General features: G+C 47.4%; 1 protein-coding gene across 1 annotated transcript in view; it reads right to left on the bottom strand.

The window, feature by feature from the left end:
• Positions 1 to 19082, bottom strand: part of SLC2A13 (solute carrier family 2 member 13) — a 1405836-nt gene that overhangs the window by 19606 nt on the left and 1367148 nt on the right. The gene's annotated exons all lie outside the window — the stretch shown is intronic.

The following is a 19082-nucleotide window of genomic DNA, read 5'->3' on the forward strand; positions in this document are numbered from 1 at the left end:
AAAAAATCTGATCACGGGGGCGTGGCCGGGCCAGATGGCTGATCGGACGTAGACCGTCTCGGCTCCCGGTCCACGCGGCACCTTTGGGCAGGTTCTGGCGGCTCCCCGAGGCTGAATCATCTGTAGCAAAGCCTTCCTGCGGCGGAGGCTATGCGGCTCCGGTGAGGTGTGGTCTGCGGTTCCCGGAGTGCCGGCGGCGGCTCCTTCATGCTGAGACTCCTCCAAGAGGGAAAATCTGCGATCACTAACATGGCGGCCGGAGCTCGGCGGTAACGGGGGGGTGGCCCGGCCCTACTGGGGAGCGGTGTGCCAGCTGGCTCCAAGCGGACGCTCCGGAGGCTGAGTGCAAGTAGCGGTAAGCCTCGAGAAGAGCATTGCAGGGTTTTTGGTAGCGGAGGAGACTGCGACGCTCCCTATCTTGCATGACTGACTTCAAGATGGCGGCCGCACTGCCGCCAAATGGCGACAATCGGTGCTAAAATGCCTTTTTCTCACTGTGGAGGAGTGCTGGATTCGCCGTGAGGAGCGCGCCTGATGGGGTGAAGGGGGGTTTCTCCTCCTTGTTTATCACGCGCCGGTTGGAGGCTATGTTCGGGGGTGCGTGGAGGGACCCCGACCCCCTACATACTTTTCACCCCAAATGCACTCTCAGCCCTCTCGACCACGGAGCCACATACTCCATGACCCTGTGCGACAATCTACTTGTCAGCTTCCTCCTTGATTAGAGGCTACACACTCAGTACTGGAGTGCACATTCAACTCCTGGAGGCCTCTCATTCCTTGCTGCCCCGGTTTGCACTAGATACCACAGGCGGTCTCTTCCATACCCTGCGCACCTCTCCTTAGTATGGCTTCCTCTTGACAGGGCATTTTGGGTGACGCCTCGGCGCTGACTACAATACCCGCAGAGGGCGCGAGGCAGGATTGCCACTGTTCTGAGGGGAGGCCTAGCAGCGGTGCGGACTTGTAACACGCCCTCTTCTGTGACACGGTGAGGGCTAGACCTTGAGGCCTATAGTTTCTGATGGGGCTGCGGGGTCTTGTGAGGCCTCATCCTTATGTCGCCAAAGAAAGGGACAAGTAAGACGCCCAGCAAATTACCAGATTTCTTTACGTCAATCGACAGGCACCCAACGCTGCGAGGGGCTACGGAAGGTGCAACCATGGCAATCACGAAGGCAGACCTACTGTCCATGTTTAAGGACTTTAAATCTGAATTACGAACCGAACTCTGTCAGGACATCAAATCCTCCATAGACCAATTGCGGTCTGACTTGACGGACCGTTTGACCTCTCTCCAACATGATGTGGATTCTGTGGGCACCAGAGTGTTGGATCTGGAGGCGCAACACCAGGAACAAGAGCAGGACACTACCGAGACACGCAAGGCTGTTCGGGTTCTTAAGGAGCAGTTACACCAGGCACAATTGAAAGCTGAGGATCTTGAGAATCGAGCACGGAGGGAGAACATACGTGTAAGGGACCTGGAGGAGGGGGCGGAAGGGTCGGACCTAGAGGCCTTTATAGAGGGCCTCTTCGCGGAGATTGAGCCCCCAGACTCTCAAGATAAAGCTTGACAGGGTCCATCGGGTGGGCCCAGCACAGCATGGCGACCAGAGGAGACCCCCGCGACATCCTGGCGAAGTTCCACTCCTATAAGGTCAAGGAGGCGGTTCTACAGGCAGCCAGATCGAAGAACTCTATCTCCTTTCAGGATCATTCCTGCACCATCTATCAGGATGTCGCACCGTCTACATTAGCACGAAGACAAATGCTCCGGCCTGTCACCACCAAATTACAAGCTGACAAAATCAGATATCGGTGGACCTAACCGTTTGGGCTCAGTTTTGAATTCCAGAACAAGCGACGCCACATTACTGAGCTAAAGGAGGGGTTAGAGCTCCTGGGCCTTCCCTCCGAAGAGGATGGCCCCGTTCGAGGCAAAACTGGTGACCCCCCCCTCAAGGCTCACAATCAACCTCCACCTGGGCGACGAAGGCACGTAGAGGTCGTTGATGGTTGCTGACAGTGTGTATCACGGCAGATGTGAGGCCTTTCGACTTCACCATCAGTGTGTTGCACAGTCCTATGAACGTTCGCCGAGGAGGTTGTCGATTCAGGATAACTCAGGTGTCTGCCGTAGTAGAGCCACAGCTTTCCTGTGCTCACGGGTCTCCGCCCTTGCACTCTTCCTCGGCCCCTGGCTTTGGGCTCCAGGCCTCTACTGGAGATATGGATTTGTTATCGGCCAAGAATGCTCCATAGGTCAGAACAATGATGTGCTCTTTTTTCGAAAATGGCGGGATGACTGACCCATATTATGTTTATCCTTAGGTTTGTCCTGTTATTCCATTCACGGCTGATTGTCTTATTATATTCTGCAATGGACTTGCTGTATTTGCGCCCCTAGATGGGTTCCTGTAGGTTGGCCTGATTCTCAATAATACAAAGATGATTTACAATTGAGAGACTTGCCGAGGTGGGCGTGGACTGGGTCCTCGGACCTGTTGTCCCCCAGGGTCTATGTGGGGGTGTTCTAGCCCCGCAAGACGACCTAGCAATGGTTTTAGTAATTTTTTTGTTCCTGTTGGTTTCTATCCTTTTGGGGGTTTTAGGGGGAGGGTCGGGAGGGACGTGGTGGCGGCTTTTTAACAACTACCTACGAGGGGTTCTCTGCTATTTGTCTCTGTCACGTCAGTGCTCAATGGCTCAGCATGGCCCTTTGGGAATAGGCAACGATCACGGTCATAACGGGATTACCGAAGCCCTTAGAGAGGGGTAGTTTCTTCCTATAACACAATGCCGATCACTGTTGGAACCTGGAACATTAAGGGTCTTAATTCCCCTCAAAAGCGCCAAAAAATATGGAAATACATAATCGACCAACACCTTGATATAGTTGCCTTGCAAGAGACCCACCTAGTGAGGGCGGAGGACACACGCCTTAGACACAAACAATTTCCTCTAATTTACAGATCCTCGGCTCACACGAAACACAGGGGGGTGGGGCTTATGTTTCGTTCTACTATACAATTCCACCGACTGGGAGTCCAAAGTGATAAGGATGGCCGCTGTGTCATGGTTAAGGGGCGCTTGAGAGGAAAACTGTGTACCTTTGCAGTGGTATATGCCCACAATACACTCTTAGGGAAGCTGACAGACTTTGCGGAAGGCCCAATGTTTCTTTTGGGTGACTTCAACTTGATTTGGCAGAAAGGGTTGGACAGTACACACTCGCAGTGCTTGGATGGGGGCTCCTTTACTTCGGACACGCAACAGCATGTACATGATTTGGGCCTCCTGGACACTTGGCACCTTCTTTATCCACAGACCCGAGATTACACATTTTATTCACACGTTCACCGCACATATTCCCGATTATATTATATTTTTCTTAGCCAATCCTTACAGGGAGCCCTGCGTTAATCCAAGTTATTTCCCCTGTCAGTAGCGAACCATAGCTTATTCTCTATCTGTCTCACTTGGTCTGGGAGTGCCCCGACTGCTCCCAGATGGCACTTTCTGGCGTCGCTGGTTCGGGATAAGAAATCTTGTACCAAACTAAGAGAAACCATTTCTGAATGTTTTACTATCAATAAACCGGAGGACACATCGGTGTATACCAACTGGGACACATTTAAGGCTGTCTTTAGGGGGAAGTGTATTGTTCTTAATGCGGCACTAAATACGCAGCGCACTAGGGAGAGGGCGCAACTAGAGTTGGAGCTGTCTTCTCTTGAAACTGCTCGCAAATTGAATCCCACTAGGCAAACCTCACGCAACTTGACGGCGATACGAGGTAAACTCCGGGCTATTTACAACAATAGGGCGGAGTTTACACTTCTTAAATTGCGGCATCTCTCATATACTCAGGGCAACAAAATTGGTAAACTCCTTGCCACACAGCCAAGGGATAAACGTGAAAAAGAGTACATAGGGGGCATTCGGGGACCCTCCGGTGATATCTTGCACAAAGACGAGGACAAGGCAGAGATCTTTGGCGCCTTTTGCAAAACTCTTTATTCTGGGGAAACCCTAGACTTGGACAAACAGCGGGAATACCTCCGGATGTTACCCTTGCCCCAGGTGTCCACTGAATGGAACGACCTACTCGCCACCCCTTTTACCTTAGAGGAGGTTACCAATGCTTTTAAAGCCCTGAAGCCCCACAAGGCTCCTGGAACGGACGGTTACACCGCCATCTTTTATAAGACATTCTCCCCTAACATTGGCCCCCACCTTGTGCAGATATTTAACAAGATGGCTGAGGACGGCGAGACTTCCAACTCCATGTCTGAGGCCCCGATCTCAGTAATACCTAAACCAGGAAAGGACCCTCATCGTTGTGCCTCTAATAGGCCTATTGCCCTGCTAAACCTGGATGCGAAACTGTACTCATCTATTATTGCCAAACGACTAAATGACCTCATGCCTTCCCTCATACACCCTGATCAGTCCGGATTTATTAAGGGTCGCCAAACGCACGATAACACCCGTCTCATTATTCATTTGATAGAGAAGGCTAACAGCCGTAAGATTCCGGCGGTTTTGGTAGGGTTGGAAGCCGAGAAGGCGTTCAACAGGGTTGACTGGGTTTTTCTTTTCCACACACTTACAGCATTCGGCTTCTCGCCTAAATTTATAAATATGATTTGCGCTAATTATCTTCGGCCTCGCTCTAAGGTTGCGGTTAATGGTGTACAATCCTCCGCCACTCTAGATCGCACTAGGCAGGGGTGTCCCCTATCACCCTTGCTCTTTGCTCTTAGTATTGAACCACTAGCACTAGCGGTGAGGGCAAATCCTGGAATCCAGGGGTTACCATTTACAGGGGAGTCGCACAAAATGTCTTTATTTGCGGACGACGTCCTTTTGTCCCTCTCCGAATCGGCCACGTCCCTCCCACACTTGCAATCGGAGCTTCAACGCTTTGAAGCTGTAGCAGGCTTTAAAATAAATTTAGATAAATCATATATTCTCAACCTCACCCTCCCGCAGGCGGAAGTTCACCTGCTCCAGGCTCTTACACCTTTGCCGTGTGCTGCTTCCTCGCTTCAATATTTGGGAGTTCAGCTGATGCCAACGGTAGAGAAGCTATATGCTGCCAATTTCCCCCCCCCTATTCTAACCCGAATACAATCAGACCTCATGAGGTGGAAACCACTCTTCCTGTCCTGGCTAGGCCGGATACATGTGGTGAAAATGACCCTCCTTCCTAAGCTCTTATATTTATTCCAGGTCTTACCCATAGAATTGGAGGGGGATTTCTTTCGGTGAATGAAGGCCCTGATTCTACGCTTTGTCTGGCAGGGGGGATGCGCTCGTTTCTCCTTCTTCCTATTGCGCCGCTCACGCAGGGAGGGAGGAGTAGGTCTCCCAGACATCCACTTATACTATAAAGCTGCACAGCTAAGAGTCTTAGTTGAATGGTCGCAGCGGGAATCTGAAAAGCACTGCTTACATATGGATCGCAGTGTGACTGGACGGACCATATGGGACCTAGTTTGGCGACCCAAAAGCGATAGGCCTAAGAACACGTACGTCAGCACCCCCACGCGCACCACTTTAACAGTATGGGACTCAGTTTCACGAGATGACAGGTGGACTACGTTCCCCTCACCATTTACATCACTCCATTTCAAGCCGGCATTTCCCCCAGTCCTACATGAGGGGCCCTTTGACGCCTGGAGGGAGGGAGGATGCCTCGCCTTGACACACCTATTCCATAACTTTGACCCCCTCTCTTTTGATAATTGCAAGCGCGATTATGGAATAGCAAACACAGAAAGATATAATTTTCCCAACTTATGCACTGGGCCCTTGCACCTCAGGTACGCAAGGCAGCCACTCGCCCCCTCACAAAATTAGAGGCTTTTCTTGCCGGGACATCCTCCATGAAGGGAGTGATTTCGTTCATATACAACTTTCTCCTCACCACCGCATTATCCCCACGCCCTCGGTATATGTACATGTGGGAAGAGCTACTTCAGCGACCTATTACTGACCAAGAATGGACTCATTTGTGGTCCGACATCACTAGATTCAATCACTCGACAGAACTCTGTGAAACTCACTTGAAGACCATGATGGACTGGTACTTGCACCCGTCCAAGCTTAAGCAAATTTTTCCCAACACCTCAGATAGATGCTGGAGGGGGTGCGGACTACTGGGGGATTTTCGGCATATATGGTGGGATTGCCCAACTATCCGCCCCTTCTGGGAGGAAATTTTGGCACATATAAAAGTCATATTGGGATACCCCATCCCCACAACTATGGCGGGTGTCCTTTTGGGGCTTCGTGACTCCATCCTAGAACATCAGACCAGAGCGGATAAACTAATAATGTGGCTTTGTATAGAAGCAGCCAAGATCACCTTAGCAGCCGCTTGGAAAAGGAAGGAGGCGCCGGCTATCTCTCTCTGGCACTCTCGCTTATGGAAACTGCTTAGCCTGGAACGCATGTCAGACATTTTCAGAGATAACTATAAGAATTTTGAGCTTAAGTGGGGTCCTTTAGTCACCTTTTTTTCACGAGGATTACCATCGGCTGTATGCCCCTCCACCATTAGGGCCCTTCATCTCTTCAAATTTTGAGTAGAGCTCTAGTATCGTAGGTTAATTCAAATGCATGACTACTGCCGCCACCATGGTAGGGGAGGGGGGTGGGAACCGGGGAGGGGTATTTCCCTTTTTCGTTTGTAATTATGTTTTCTCTCGGGGGGGACTGTGTGGATTATATGGTCATTTTGTGTGGCGCCTTCCCCTTGGAAGGCTTAGGATAGATCACCTAGCAGGAAGAAAACGTAACACATCCAGAATCTTTGTTCGGCTTTAGGCTGGATAGACTGAGCCCCGTGCTCCGCTATTATTAGAAGCTGTACCCACCATATTAGACTCTCTCTGAGAAAGGAGTTTGATTTAGGCTGGGCAATGTATTTTGTCTAAGAATTTGTCTTTCTGTCGGAATATGCGGTTCCCCTGCGAGGGAAGTTGTGTTGATATTGTTTCAGATAACTTGCTGGAAAATACAATAAAAATATATTTGGCAAAAAAAAATAATCTGATCACTAGACCCGGAGATATGCAATTTCAAAGATTTACGGTAAAAATAGTGCCTAAAAGCACAAAGCGTCACTCGCTGTTGTCTGGTTATGCTAGACCAGGCAAAAGTCGCAAGTTCAAGCTGACTGCGATACCGGGTTGCCCAGATGCAGAGACGAGGTTAGTACGAAGATTTAAATTCACGGTAGAGAAGACTGCGAGGAGCAGAGAGAGTGTTGTGAATCGCAGTAGTGCAAAGAGCAAGCCGAGCGTTTCGGATGGTTGTCACTGTAGTGCGAAGATCCTGCCGGGCATCGCTGACGGTCGTGGTTGGAGATTCATGTTGGTGGTCACCGCGGACTATAGTGCGAAATGCATATATCGTGTGGCCGCTTGCAGCTGGCAGTCGCATTAGCGCGAAGAGTTAGGGTCACTAGAGCTCCACGTCAGCAGGCGGCAAAATGTTGCAATGAACAGGCTCTTTTGCGAATGCAAAGAGCTGAAAACTTCAGGATTTCTCCTTTTCTTGAAGGAGGAGCTCAACTGATGCCACACCAAGGGTCCAGGACCAGCGAGGCACCTCTTTGGTATCCAGAATTCACTCTAAAAGAGGCCAGCAGGTCTCAGGCAGGTCAAGATGCTGGCTCACACAGGTCCAGTTGCAGCAGCTAAGCTGGGAAGTTACAGCATGGCTCCTGGAGCTTGTTCTGTTCCTGTAGCTCAGAACAGGAGGCCAGTCAGCTGACCCTTGAAGTTACTTCAACCTGGGATGAAGCGAACATGTCCAGTCTTCCTTCTCAGCAAGCAGGGCAGGCCTCAAGCAGCAGGGCATTAGAGTGTTCTTCTTGTGTAGTATCCACAAGTCCAGGAGTGTACCTAAAAGTGGGTCTGAGGATGCTATTTTTATACCTGATGCTTCTTTGAAGTTTGAGTCACCCTTGTGACCTGGTCCCAGTCTATCTGCAGGCACAATAAGCTAGTGTGAAGTTTTTGTGTGACATCAGAGGGACATTCTTTTGAAGAGCAAGTGAGGCTGTGCACAGCTCTGCCCCTCCCACCCATCCTTCCTCAGATGGCCCATCCAGACGCACCCAGTCGCTCTTTTGTGCGGCTGTCCGGGAGGAATACACAAAGGCGACTCAACTGCACGTAGTCATGTGACCCAGGAACAGGTGGCAGGCACGTTACGAAAATACCAACTTTCTAAAAGTGACCTTTTCAGAATTGTGACTTGAAATCCAACTTTGCCACTAAAGAGGACTTTAAATTATAATTCCCCAGACACCAAACATGACTTCCCTACCTGCTCCCAATAAAAAGTTACAACTTATTAAATGTGATAAAATGTAATGTTACCCTATTGGAGCGGTAGGCCTCACAATAGTGAAAAACCTATTAGTGAGTTTTCACTACCAGGACATGTAAAACCTAAAGGACATGACCAACTTTTTAATCACAATGCATCCTGCTCTTTGTCTGTGTAGGGCCTAATTTAGGGGTGAACTATATGCAATAAAAAGGGAGTTTAGAGCTTGGCAAGAAGGTTATTTTGCCTAGTTGAACTGGCAATTTAAAACTGCCAACAGGCTGCAATGGCAGGCCCGGGACATGTTTTTAAGGGCTACTCAAGGGTGTAGCACAAGAAGTGCTACCGGCCTACTACTAGCATTTACTTTATCAGCCCTGGGTATAAGGTATACCACTTTAGTAGCATTCCATAGTGCAGTGCTGGGTGGAACATTTAGAACAACCTCAGGCTCACATTAAAAATTGCAACAAATCCTCCTGAGGGCACAGTATCCTGCTACACTTTGGCATAGGTTTCTTCTCCCACTTAACCTTTCTGGTAGACGTCAGGAAGGGACGCCGGAGAGCTCAGGCTTGGACGCTGAAGCTCATGCAAGTAGAGGCAGAAGACCTGCAGGGGACACAGTGGAGATGGGGTCCGATTACCAGACTAAATAGTATGATATTCATATGTACACCTTACTGATATCTGCCTCCTGTTCCAAGTCATTATCCAGTAGTCTCCTGGGCACAGACCTATCGGGTTTAGTCACTTTAGTAGTTGAACACTACTGTTTACATCTGTTCAAGCCTTGCCGCATTCGAGGGATTGTTTCTTTTACAGTTTAGTTATGTTTAAAACCAAGACACCATTCAGCTTTACTGCAGATCTCACGTTATAGGTTTCAAACTACCAATGTAAAAGGCATGATCAAACAGACAATATTGTAAAGCTCTAGCCCTTTATTCTCCGGGTCATCTTATACTTTGTTGGTGCATGGATTGTCTCTATGTATATGCTGATGCAAATAAAAGTGATGGTTAAAAAAATAAGTGTTGGAAGACAAGAGTGGAAGCTTCAAACACCAATATAAGTGGGCTCTTATCAGGACTAAAGAGTAGAAAGCATCATTTTGAACCTTAAGAACAAGCATTTCACTGGAAGAAAATGACTTTTTATTTTTGTTTCTGACTGTAGTGACTTGAATAAATGAATAATTAATTGCATAAATTATATATTGCTCAATGAGTATGTGCGATATTTATTAGTTTTACTTTTAATGGGCGATGATAATTCCCTGTAGACGACTCTACAGATTAATTCAAACCATATAGTATTCTAATTCTAATATTGCCTGTTCTTTGCAAAAGCAATATGAATATGTTTTCATTGTGATCTATATGGAAACATTTTAGGCTTAAATCTGAGACTAAAAATAAGAAAAGAAGGAGCAATAAGGGGAGTGAAGGAAAATATTTAAGAAATAAATATTAAACAAGACCAAGTGTCAGAGGCTAAATAACAATTTAAAATGTAGGGCCTGCGTAACTGCACCACATAGAATATATCTTATTATAAAATATATCTCACTAATGGGAGTCAATCTTGAGTCTTGAGTTAGATTCGCACACTAGGCATTGTTTTTCAGTGGCCACGCTTTAAAAAAAAAATGGTAACAATTGTAGGTCTGTCCACTGTTGTTACATGGCGTGTGTCAGATCTGTCATCCTTACTGTGGTCTTACACCAAACTTTTTGCCTGCTTACTTCCTGTTTTTTGCTGATTCTTTTTGTTTTCCTTAGGACTCTGACCACTGCTGACCAGTGCTAAAGTGCATGTGCTTCTCTCTTAAACATGGTAATATTGGTGTATACACAATTAGCATTTTTAGTGTACACGTAAGTCCTTTGTAAAGTATTATACCATATACCCTGGGCCTGTAACCTAAATGCTAATAGTGGGCCTGCAGCACTGATTGTGCCACCCACACAAGTAGCCTTTCAAACCTGTCTCAGGCCTGCCACATTGACTTGGCATTTAAAACTACTTCCCAAGCCTTAAACTCCACTTTTATTACATATAACTCACCCCTAGGGTAGGCCCTAGGTAGCCCATAGGTTATGGTGCTGTGTAATTAAACGTAGAACATGTACTGTTAAGGCTTGCGTGTCCTGGTAGTGAAAAAACACCCCAATTTGTTTTTCACTAATATGAGGTCTACCCCTCTCATAGGTTAACATTGGGAATTCCTTAATACACTTTTAAACTGTAATTCCTGTCTAGAGTGGAGTACCTGCATCCTATTTTATATCTTTGGAATAGTATTCATAAATCCTCTTTACTGGTAAAGTTGGATATAACATCACTATTTTAGAAATGCCACTTTTAAAAAGTAGGCATTTCTCTGCTCTTACGGCTCTGTGTGCCTGCAGCCTTTCTCTAATATGTGTCTGTGGTGGGTAGCAGCTACACTTTGTGCATTCCCTCCAGACAGCCATGAACACAGACAGGTTAGGTGTGTTTGGATCAGGAAGGGAGGGGTGAGCTGATATTTACACCTGAAGGATCTCTGTGCTGCTACAAGGATTGCTGCTCTGGAAGAACTGCTTTTCTGCTCTGATGTGCTGCCTGTTGCCAGCTGCTTGCTACCCTCTGCCCTGCTTAGCAAAGGACTGGACCTATTTCACTTGGACCTAGAGTGACTCCAAGGCATGCTGGTTTGCCCCCTGTTCTGAAGTCTCAGGGACATCAAAGACAACCCTTCAACAGCACCTGGACTCGGCAGTGGAGGGAATCACAGGTGGCAAAGTGGTGACAACCCAGTCCTGGGCCCTTAGTAGTGAGGGCGCAACACTCAACGCCGCCACAGTTGCGCCGATCGTAACAGGCGCAATGCACCCGACGACAACACATCGCCAGCTCCTGCGCTGCTTGACAACAAAGTCTCCCTGAGTGCACAGCTCGACTACGACGCATCACCCATCTTCAGTACTGCTTGAAGCCTAAGCGTTCCATGAGTGCGCGGCTCAACAATGACAATGCTTCGCCTTCCTGCTCCTCGCCTCTCGTCCTCAACGCAGGTCCTCCAAAGGTACTGTTTTCAGCGGGCCAAGGCTGGTCCCTGTATCTGACCCATGCTCCAACGCGGTCTCCCTGAACGTTTGGATTTACCCCAGTGTAGTGCGACCATATGTGCCCGGTTGGCGCTTTATGACCCTAAGCACTCTATTTTGATTTAATCTTTGACAGTTCATAACTTTCGTTCCTCTATTTGGATTTTTGTAATTTTGGTCTTGTTTTTCTTATAACATTTGAATCTAGTTTTCTAACCGTGTGGAGTATTTTTGTGGTGTGTTTCATTGTGTTACTGTGTATGTGTATTGTACATACGCTTTACACATTGCCTCTTTAGATAAGCCAGACTGCTCTGCGCAAGCTATCAGAGGGTGAGCACAGGTTATCTTTAAGTGTATATCTAGCTTACCCTGACTAGAGTGGTGGTGCCTGCTTGGACAGGGTGTATACCTCTGCCAATCGGAAACCCCATTTCTAACAGCATGTTTGGAAAAAAAGAATATGTATATATCTATAGATATATATTCAATGAAAAAAACAAAGGCTAAAATAACTTTTTCGTTAGGTGAATTTGTAATTGACAACATTAACGTTTTAAACTAAAAAAGAATCGCCAGCGCTAACTATATCTTGAGCCCCCTCCATGTACTGCTTATGACCTTACATATGACATCACTAATGACATGTTCTATAACATCATTTATGACATCTAAAATGAAATCATTGATGTCATCACTGATGACATCATCCAGTGAATGAAGGCTAAATTAGGTCAAAACAGATGTGGCATCGAATTGAAAGATGTGTTTTTCTTATATAAATGCTATGAGACATCTGAAGAAAACCTGTAGCATTGTGCAGAACATTCGGTAATTACAATTTTTTTTTACAAACAGTAAACAGAACAATATGGCATTAATGTCTGTATGTGTCCATTACAAGTTTTACAACATGCTGATACAGGCAGAAATAGACTGCCAGCCTCAATATATGTCCTAGCTGAGCAAGCTACAAAGGTTCACATGAACACAGTCAATCAACAGTGATGACATATTTTGTTATTTTGAAAACATTTCTGAAATCTCAGGTTATCATTACAGTAAATTAATTTCGAGATGCAGTCTCTGTCCTTAAGGCAGTAATGTTTTTAACAGGATCTATATAGCACTATTCAACAAAACTTTACATTGGTACTCGATCTGGCTAACGGTTGTCTTTTGCTGGTGGGGGATTCGATTAAGCTGCTTTTAACATGGTTTCAGTTAAAATGGATTATAACGGACCACAATCTAGGTCAAAATTGGAAAACACCAGACTTTGCTGCCCTTTTACTGCTTTGGTGTCATTTTGTATCAAAGCAGTGCTCTGACACACTCTTCTGTGATGGATGCTCCTGTATGACCCAATTACGCCATAGTACCATGGTCACCATCAACAAAGTCACTTGATCTCATGACCAACTTCCACTCCCATCTTGGGAACATGGCTAACCTCATATGGCTTCACTCACTGTTCACTGCAAGTCTCTGTGTAGTGGCAAACAGGCTTGAAGCTGAACTCTGAGCCTGGTCTCAGTCTAGGGTAAAATGCCCTACCATGATATCATCCTCCCTCTCTGAGAGCAAGACAGAGCTCTGCTTACTGAAAGCTTAGTTATCTGGATTGTGGCAACAAAGATCACTGTTCATATGGTTGACTTAAAAAAATAAAGTCCTCCCATAAATAAAGAGGTGGGGGGGGAAACATGACTTCCTAATATGTTTTATGCAGTTTGCATTCAACTCTTTGATGACAGTTTGTAACAGTCACTGTTATATATAATGGTTGTATCTTATAAACTGCGGTAACAAAAGGATCTCTGTGATAAAAGCTGTAATCCACTCAGATATCCACAAAAAATACAGATCTGGGATCTGTACAGTACACGTTCTTCGCACCAGGCATATTAACCCTCTACGCTCATTCATGGCGAGTCAAAACTGGCACTAGAGAAAACTCTGATCTCTCTCTAGCAGTAACATTGATTACAAGGATTATCTTGACATTTTTTATTGTGCCTTAAAACTGGACGCACATGGAACTCTGTTGCAGGTGTTTATAAATCGTAATGTTATTTCTAAACACAGACATGTCAGCGCCCCCACCCCGGCTCAGCGCCCAGTGCGGCCGCAACAGTTGCACTGCCCTAAAGCCGGCCCTGCCTCAGCGCTCCTCTCTCTAGCCTCCTCTAGGGCGATTTGGCAAAGGAGCACGCCTGTAAATCCTTTATGAACCCGGTGGCTGCTATCTCAGCTCTCTAATCGGCATATTGTTTCTTCCATCTTGTGCCGAGATTGGTCGGAGTTACCACTTCCAGTTCATTTTTTGGCCTTTTTAGGTCTCGCGCCTAGCGTTGCAGTGCGTAGCACAACTCGCGCAGCGAGAGACCTTTTGTAGGGGGTTTCCAAATGTACCTAGAAATCACACACGCTCATGCGTATGCTTTTTCTTTTGATCCCCGCGATTGGCTTGTGTGTGTGTGTTTTTCACAAACAGCACACAATAGGCCAAAGGCGGGCGCATTGCTCCGCCCATGGCCTATTGGTGTCTATTACGTGCACCGGCCGTCATGTGGTTTCAATTATCGTGCCCAGACACGGGCGCGATAATTGAAGACACATATCTCCCTGTGATCGCTTTTACTTTCGCAATCGCTACCACTTCCTGTGACTTGACCACCGTGTCTCTCACACAGTCTACTGCAGGCTCGTGGCTTCTATTAAATGTTTTTATAGCGCGAGCTTGACCCGAAGTTATGGTATTCTATCATCCCGAGTCTCACAGGCGTCTCTTTTGATCATGGCGTTTGAGACCAACGCGCTCATGACGCCATGCGGAGTCGTGTTTTATTGTTGCACATCATTTACCTGATCGCTGCTTTCTGTTTCATGCAAAAACAACAATTGATGGACAGAATGCAGAACAATGTCATACATTCACCCCAGTACAGAGATCTGGGCCTAAATCCATCGTTTTTTGGCTCACCATGCCATTCCAGTTTGAACCTAGCCGTATGCAAATCAGTCTTGACCCTGTGCCTCATGGGAACAGTCCAGCCCGGACTGCCAAGCCAGGTCCTACCTGGACTGGAAACAAGCATCCTAGGACCGGTTTCGGGGTTTCACCCCTCTTCAGCCAGGATAGCTTGATTCCAGTGGCATGGAGAACAAGGGACCCACGTCTGGGCATACCCTTCCCACTCGGGGTGACCAATGCAAAAACAACAATTGATGGACAGAATGCAGAACAATGTCATACATTCACCCCAGTACAGAGATCTGGGCCTAAATCCATCGTTGTTTTGCTCACCATGCCATTCCAGTTTGAACCTAGCCGTATGCAAATCAGTCTTGACCCTGTGCCTCATGGGAACAGTCCAGCCCGGACTGCCAAGCCAGGTCCTACCTGGACTGGAAACAAGCATCCTAGGACCGGTTTCGGGGTTTCACCCCTCTTCAGCCAGGATAGCTTGATTCCAGTGGCATGGAGAGCAAGGGACCCACGTCTGGGCATACCCTTCCCACTCGGGGTGACCAATGCAAAAACAACAATTGATGGGCAGAATGCAGAACAATGTCATACATTCACTCCAGTACAGAGATCTGGGCCTAAATCCATCGTTTTTTTGCTCACCATGCCATTCCAGTTTGAACCTAGCCGTATGCAAATTATTCTTGACCCTGTGCCTCATGGGAACAGTCCAGCCCGAACTGCCAAGCCAGGTCCTCCCTGGACTGGAAACAAGCATCCTAGGACCGGTTTCGGGGTTTCACCCCTCTTCAGCCAGGATAGCTTGATTCCAGTGGCATGGAGAGCAAGGGACCCACGTCTGGGCATACCCTTCCCACTCGGGGTGACCAATGCAAAAACAACAATTGATGGACAGAATGCAGAACAATGTCATACATTCACCCCAGTACAGAGATCTGGGCCTAAATCCATCGTTTTTTTGCTCACCATGCCATTCCAGTTTGAACCTAGCCGTATGCAAATCAGTCTTGACCCTGTGCCTCATGGGAACAGTCCAGCCCGGACTGCCAAGCCAGGTCCTACCTGGACTGGAAACAAGCATCCTAGGACCGGTTTCGGGGTTTCACCCCTCTTCAGCCAGGATAGCTTGATTCCAGTGGCATGGAGAACAAGGGACCCACGTCTGGGCATACCCTTCCCACTCGGGGTGACCAATGCAAAAACAACAATTGATGGACAGAATGCAGAACAATGTCATACATTCACCCCAGTACAGAGATCTGGGCCTAAATCCATCGTTTTTTTGCTCACCATGCCATTCCAGTTTGAACCTAGCCGTATGCAAATCAGTCTTGACCCTGTGCCTCATGGGAACAGTCCAGCCCGAACTGCCAAGCCAGGTCCTCCCTGGACTGGAAACAAGCATCCTAGGACCGGTTTCGGGGTTTCACCCCTCTTCAGCCAGGATAGCTTGATTCCAGTGGCATGGAGAGCAAGGGACCCACGTCTGGGCATACCCTTCCCACTCGGGGTGACCAATGCAAAAATAACAATTGATGGACAGAATGCAGAACAATGTCATACATTCACCCCAGTACAGAGATCTGGGCCTAAATCCATCGTTTTTTTGCTCACCATGCCATTCCAGTTTGAACCTAGCCGTATGCAAATCAGTCTTGACCCTGTGCCTCATGGGAACAGTCCAGCCCGAACTGCCAAGCCAGGTCCTCCCTGGACTGGAAACAAGCATCCTAGGACCGGTTTCGGGGTTTCACCCCTCTTCAGCCAGGATAGCTTGATTCCAGTGGCATGGAGAGCAAGGGACCCACGTCTGGGCATACCCTTCCCACTCGGGGTGACCAATGCAAAAACAACAATTGATGGGCAGAATGCAGAACAATGTCATACATTCACTCCAGTACAGAGATCTGGGCCTAAATCCATCGTTTTTTTGCTCACCATGCCATTCCAGTTTGAACCTAGCCGTATGCAAATTATTCTTGACCCTGTGCCTCATGGGAACAGTCCAGCCCGAACTGCCAAGCCAGGTCCTCCCTGGACTGGAAACAAGCATCCTAGGACCGGTTTCGGGGTTTCACCCCTCTTCAGCCAGGATAGCTTGATTCCAGTGGCATGGAGAGCAAGGGACCCACGTCTGGGCATACCCTTCCCACTCGGGGTGACCAATGCAAAAACAACAATTGATGGACAGAATGCAGAACAATGTCATACATTCACCCCAGTACAGAGATCTGGGCCTAAATCCATCGTTTTTTTGCTCACCATGCCATTCCAGTTTGAACCTAGCCGTATGCAAATCAGTCTTGACCCTGTGCCTCATGGGAACAGTCCAGCCCGGACTGCCAAGCCAGGTCCTACCTGGACTGGAAACAAGCATCCTAGGACCGGTTTCGGGGTTTCACCCCTCTTCAGCCAGGATAGCTTGATTCCAGTGGCATGGAGAACAAGGGACCCACGTCTGGGCATACCCTTCCCACTCGGGGTGACCAATGCAAAAACAACAATTGATGGACAGAATGCAGAACAATGTCATACATTCACCCCAGTACAGAGATCTGGGCCTAAATCTATCGTTTTTTTGCTCACCATGCCATTCCAGTTTGAACCTAGCCGTATGCAAATAAGTCTTGACCCTGTGCCTCATGGGAACAGTCCAGCCCGAACTGCCAAGCCAGGTCCTCCCTGGACTGGAAACAAGCATCCTAGGACCGGTTTCGGGGTTTCACCCCTCTTCAGCCAGGATAGCTTGATTCCAGTGGCATGGAGAGCAAGGGACCCACGTCTGGGCATACCCTTCCCACTCGGGGTGACCAATGCAAGCCCCCTCAAGCGCCTGTGTTCGTGGCCGTACCCCGTTCCGCAACGCAGGCCCCCGGTCGGCTCTTCCTTGTCACTGCCCGCCTTGCCCCAACAGCTGCACAAGTTGCTGCTGGACTGCGCGGCCAAGCGCTTGGATGAGAACTGGGTCTTCGAGCAGGTTGAAAAGTGCTTCAGCTGCATCCCTGAGCCCGTGTAGCACTGCATCGTCTACTGGAGCTTCTCCCGCTCAGAGCGCCCATACCTGGAAGATGTCTTATAGACATACACTTTTAACGCAAGCAAGTATGCATGATCAGATAGCTTCTTGCTCTGTATACTATTGTGCACAATATACCGTTTCATTATGGAGGCTGGATGTTAATCCTCCTTGGTTATCTGCACCCTCACGTGCACGCTATTTCACGTCTGTGATTCTACTGTCACTTACCTACATTGCAACAGACGGGGAATATTTATAGATGGGTGAGTGTATTATGCTTAGGATACTTTGACGGCAGTTAGCGTGCAGATAACCAATTCCTCGCCTGTGCACTTGTGAAGTGGGAAACAGTCTGAGGATTCTAAGCGCTCTAAGCTTTCACACATCAATCACAGATGCTACGTAGAATTAATGCAACATAAAACCATGGGTTCCCTGGTGAATAGAAATCTTTAGTTTTTATTTCATTTAGGGTTTTTCTAAAGTGCCGCAAACCACATTGTTGCTGCTTCAGAGCGCTAGAGCGGACAAGGGTAGCAAAATGCAAGCCATATGAGCAGGTCCACGTGTTATGCTTGAGAAATGGAAAGAGACCTTTTACCCTAAGTCATAATTATGAAGGTACACGTGGAATTTTGGACTAAATTATGGACCGTGACTGTAATAAATCACACTAGAGTGTTTTCTACACAATTTATTCTCCTGCACTTTTTGTTTGTTAACTTTATAAACAGCGCTTCGGTATCAATGTCTGTAATGTTCAGATGGAAACCCTCGGTTTATGATCCATGCACACCCGCTGGTAGCAGGGGGGTGATTACCATGTGAGCAGCATCACTCATTGTAGTCAGTGTAGTTACCAGACCCTGTAACCAATGGATTTCAGACATGTTCGGCCCCTCACAGCGCTTCTAAAACTAAATGCACATTCAGCTCTAGGCTGTTTTTTCCCTCCCAACGAAGCAGCGGTGCCGGCTTCATTCTGCTTCACAGCTGGTTAGAACAAGCATTTGCAATGCTATAGGTCTCGTCATTACGCGAGTTTAAGCTATTGGCATTGTAAATGACAATGCCTTTAATTTATGTATTAAAAACAAAAATAAAAGGCATTGTTATTTGCAATGTCAATAGCTGAAACTCGCGTAAATGCGAGACCTATTGCATTGCAAATGCTTGTTCTTTAGTATGAGTGGGACTCCAGCTCTCACTTCAGTGTGCGGTGTTTGGAGTTTCCATGTTGCTCATTTCGCAATAACTGCGGCAGATGATGGCTAGTGACCCTCAGAGCTTCGGCCGTCTTCACGGACGGCACTTTAATGCCTTCAGCTGCAATAGCATACTGAAGAGCAAACATATCTCCATCTATGCCTATCCTTCACATGTAGTGGGATTGGACTGCTAAAAGATGAGTTTAAGTGCTGGAAAATGTGACAGGCATGCAGGTAAAAGAAACAAAGAGCAAATTCAAGGAAAAAAATAAATAGAAATAAAGAAGAGGATTAGAAGCAGGATAAAAGGGAGGTAGTATTACAATAGGAGTGAAAGAAAGAACGAAGGAGATTAGAGCAAATGCTTACTGAGCACTCGGAAAACACCTTCCCCATGACTTTTTACAGAATAAAAATAA

The sequence above is a fragment of the Triturus cristatus genome, chromosome 4_1 (genome assembly GCF_964204655.1).
Source record: "Triturus cristatus chromosome 4_1, aTriCri1.1, whole genome shotgun sequence".
NCBI lineage: Eukaryota > Metazoa > Chordata > Amphibia > Caudata > Salamandridae > Triturus > Triturus cristatus.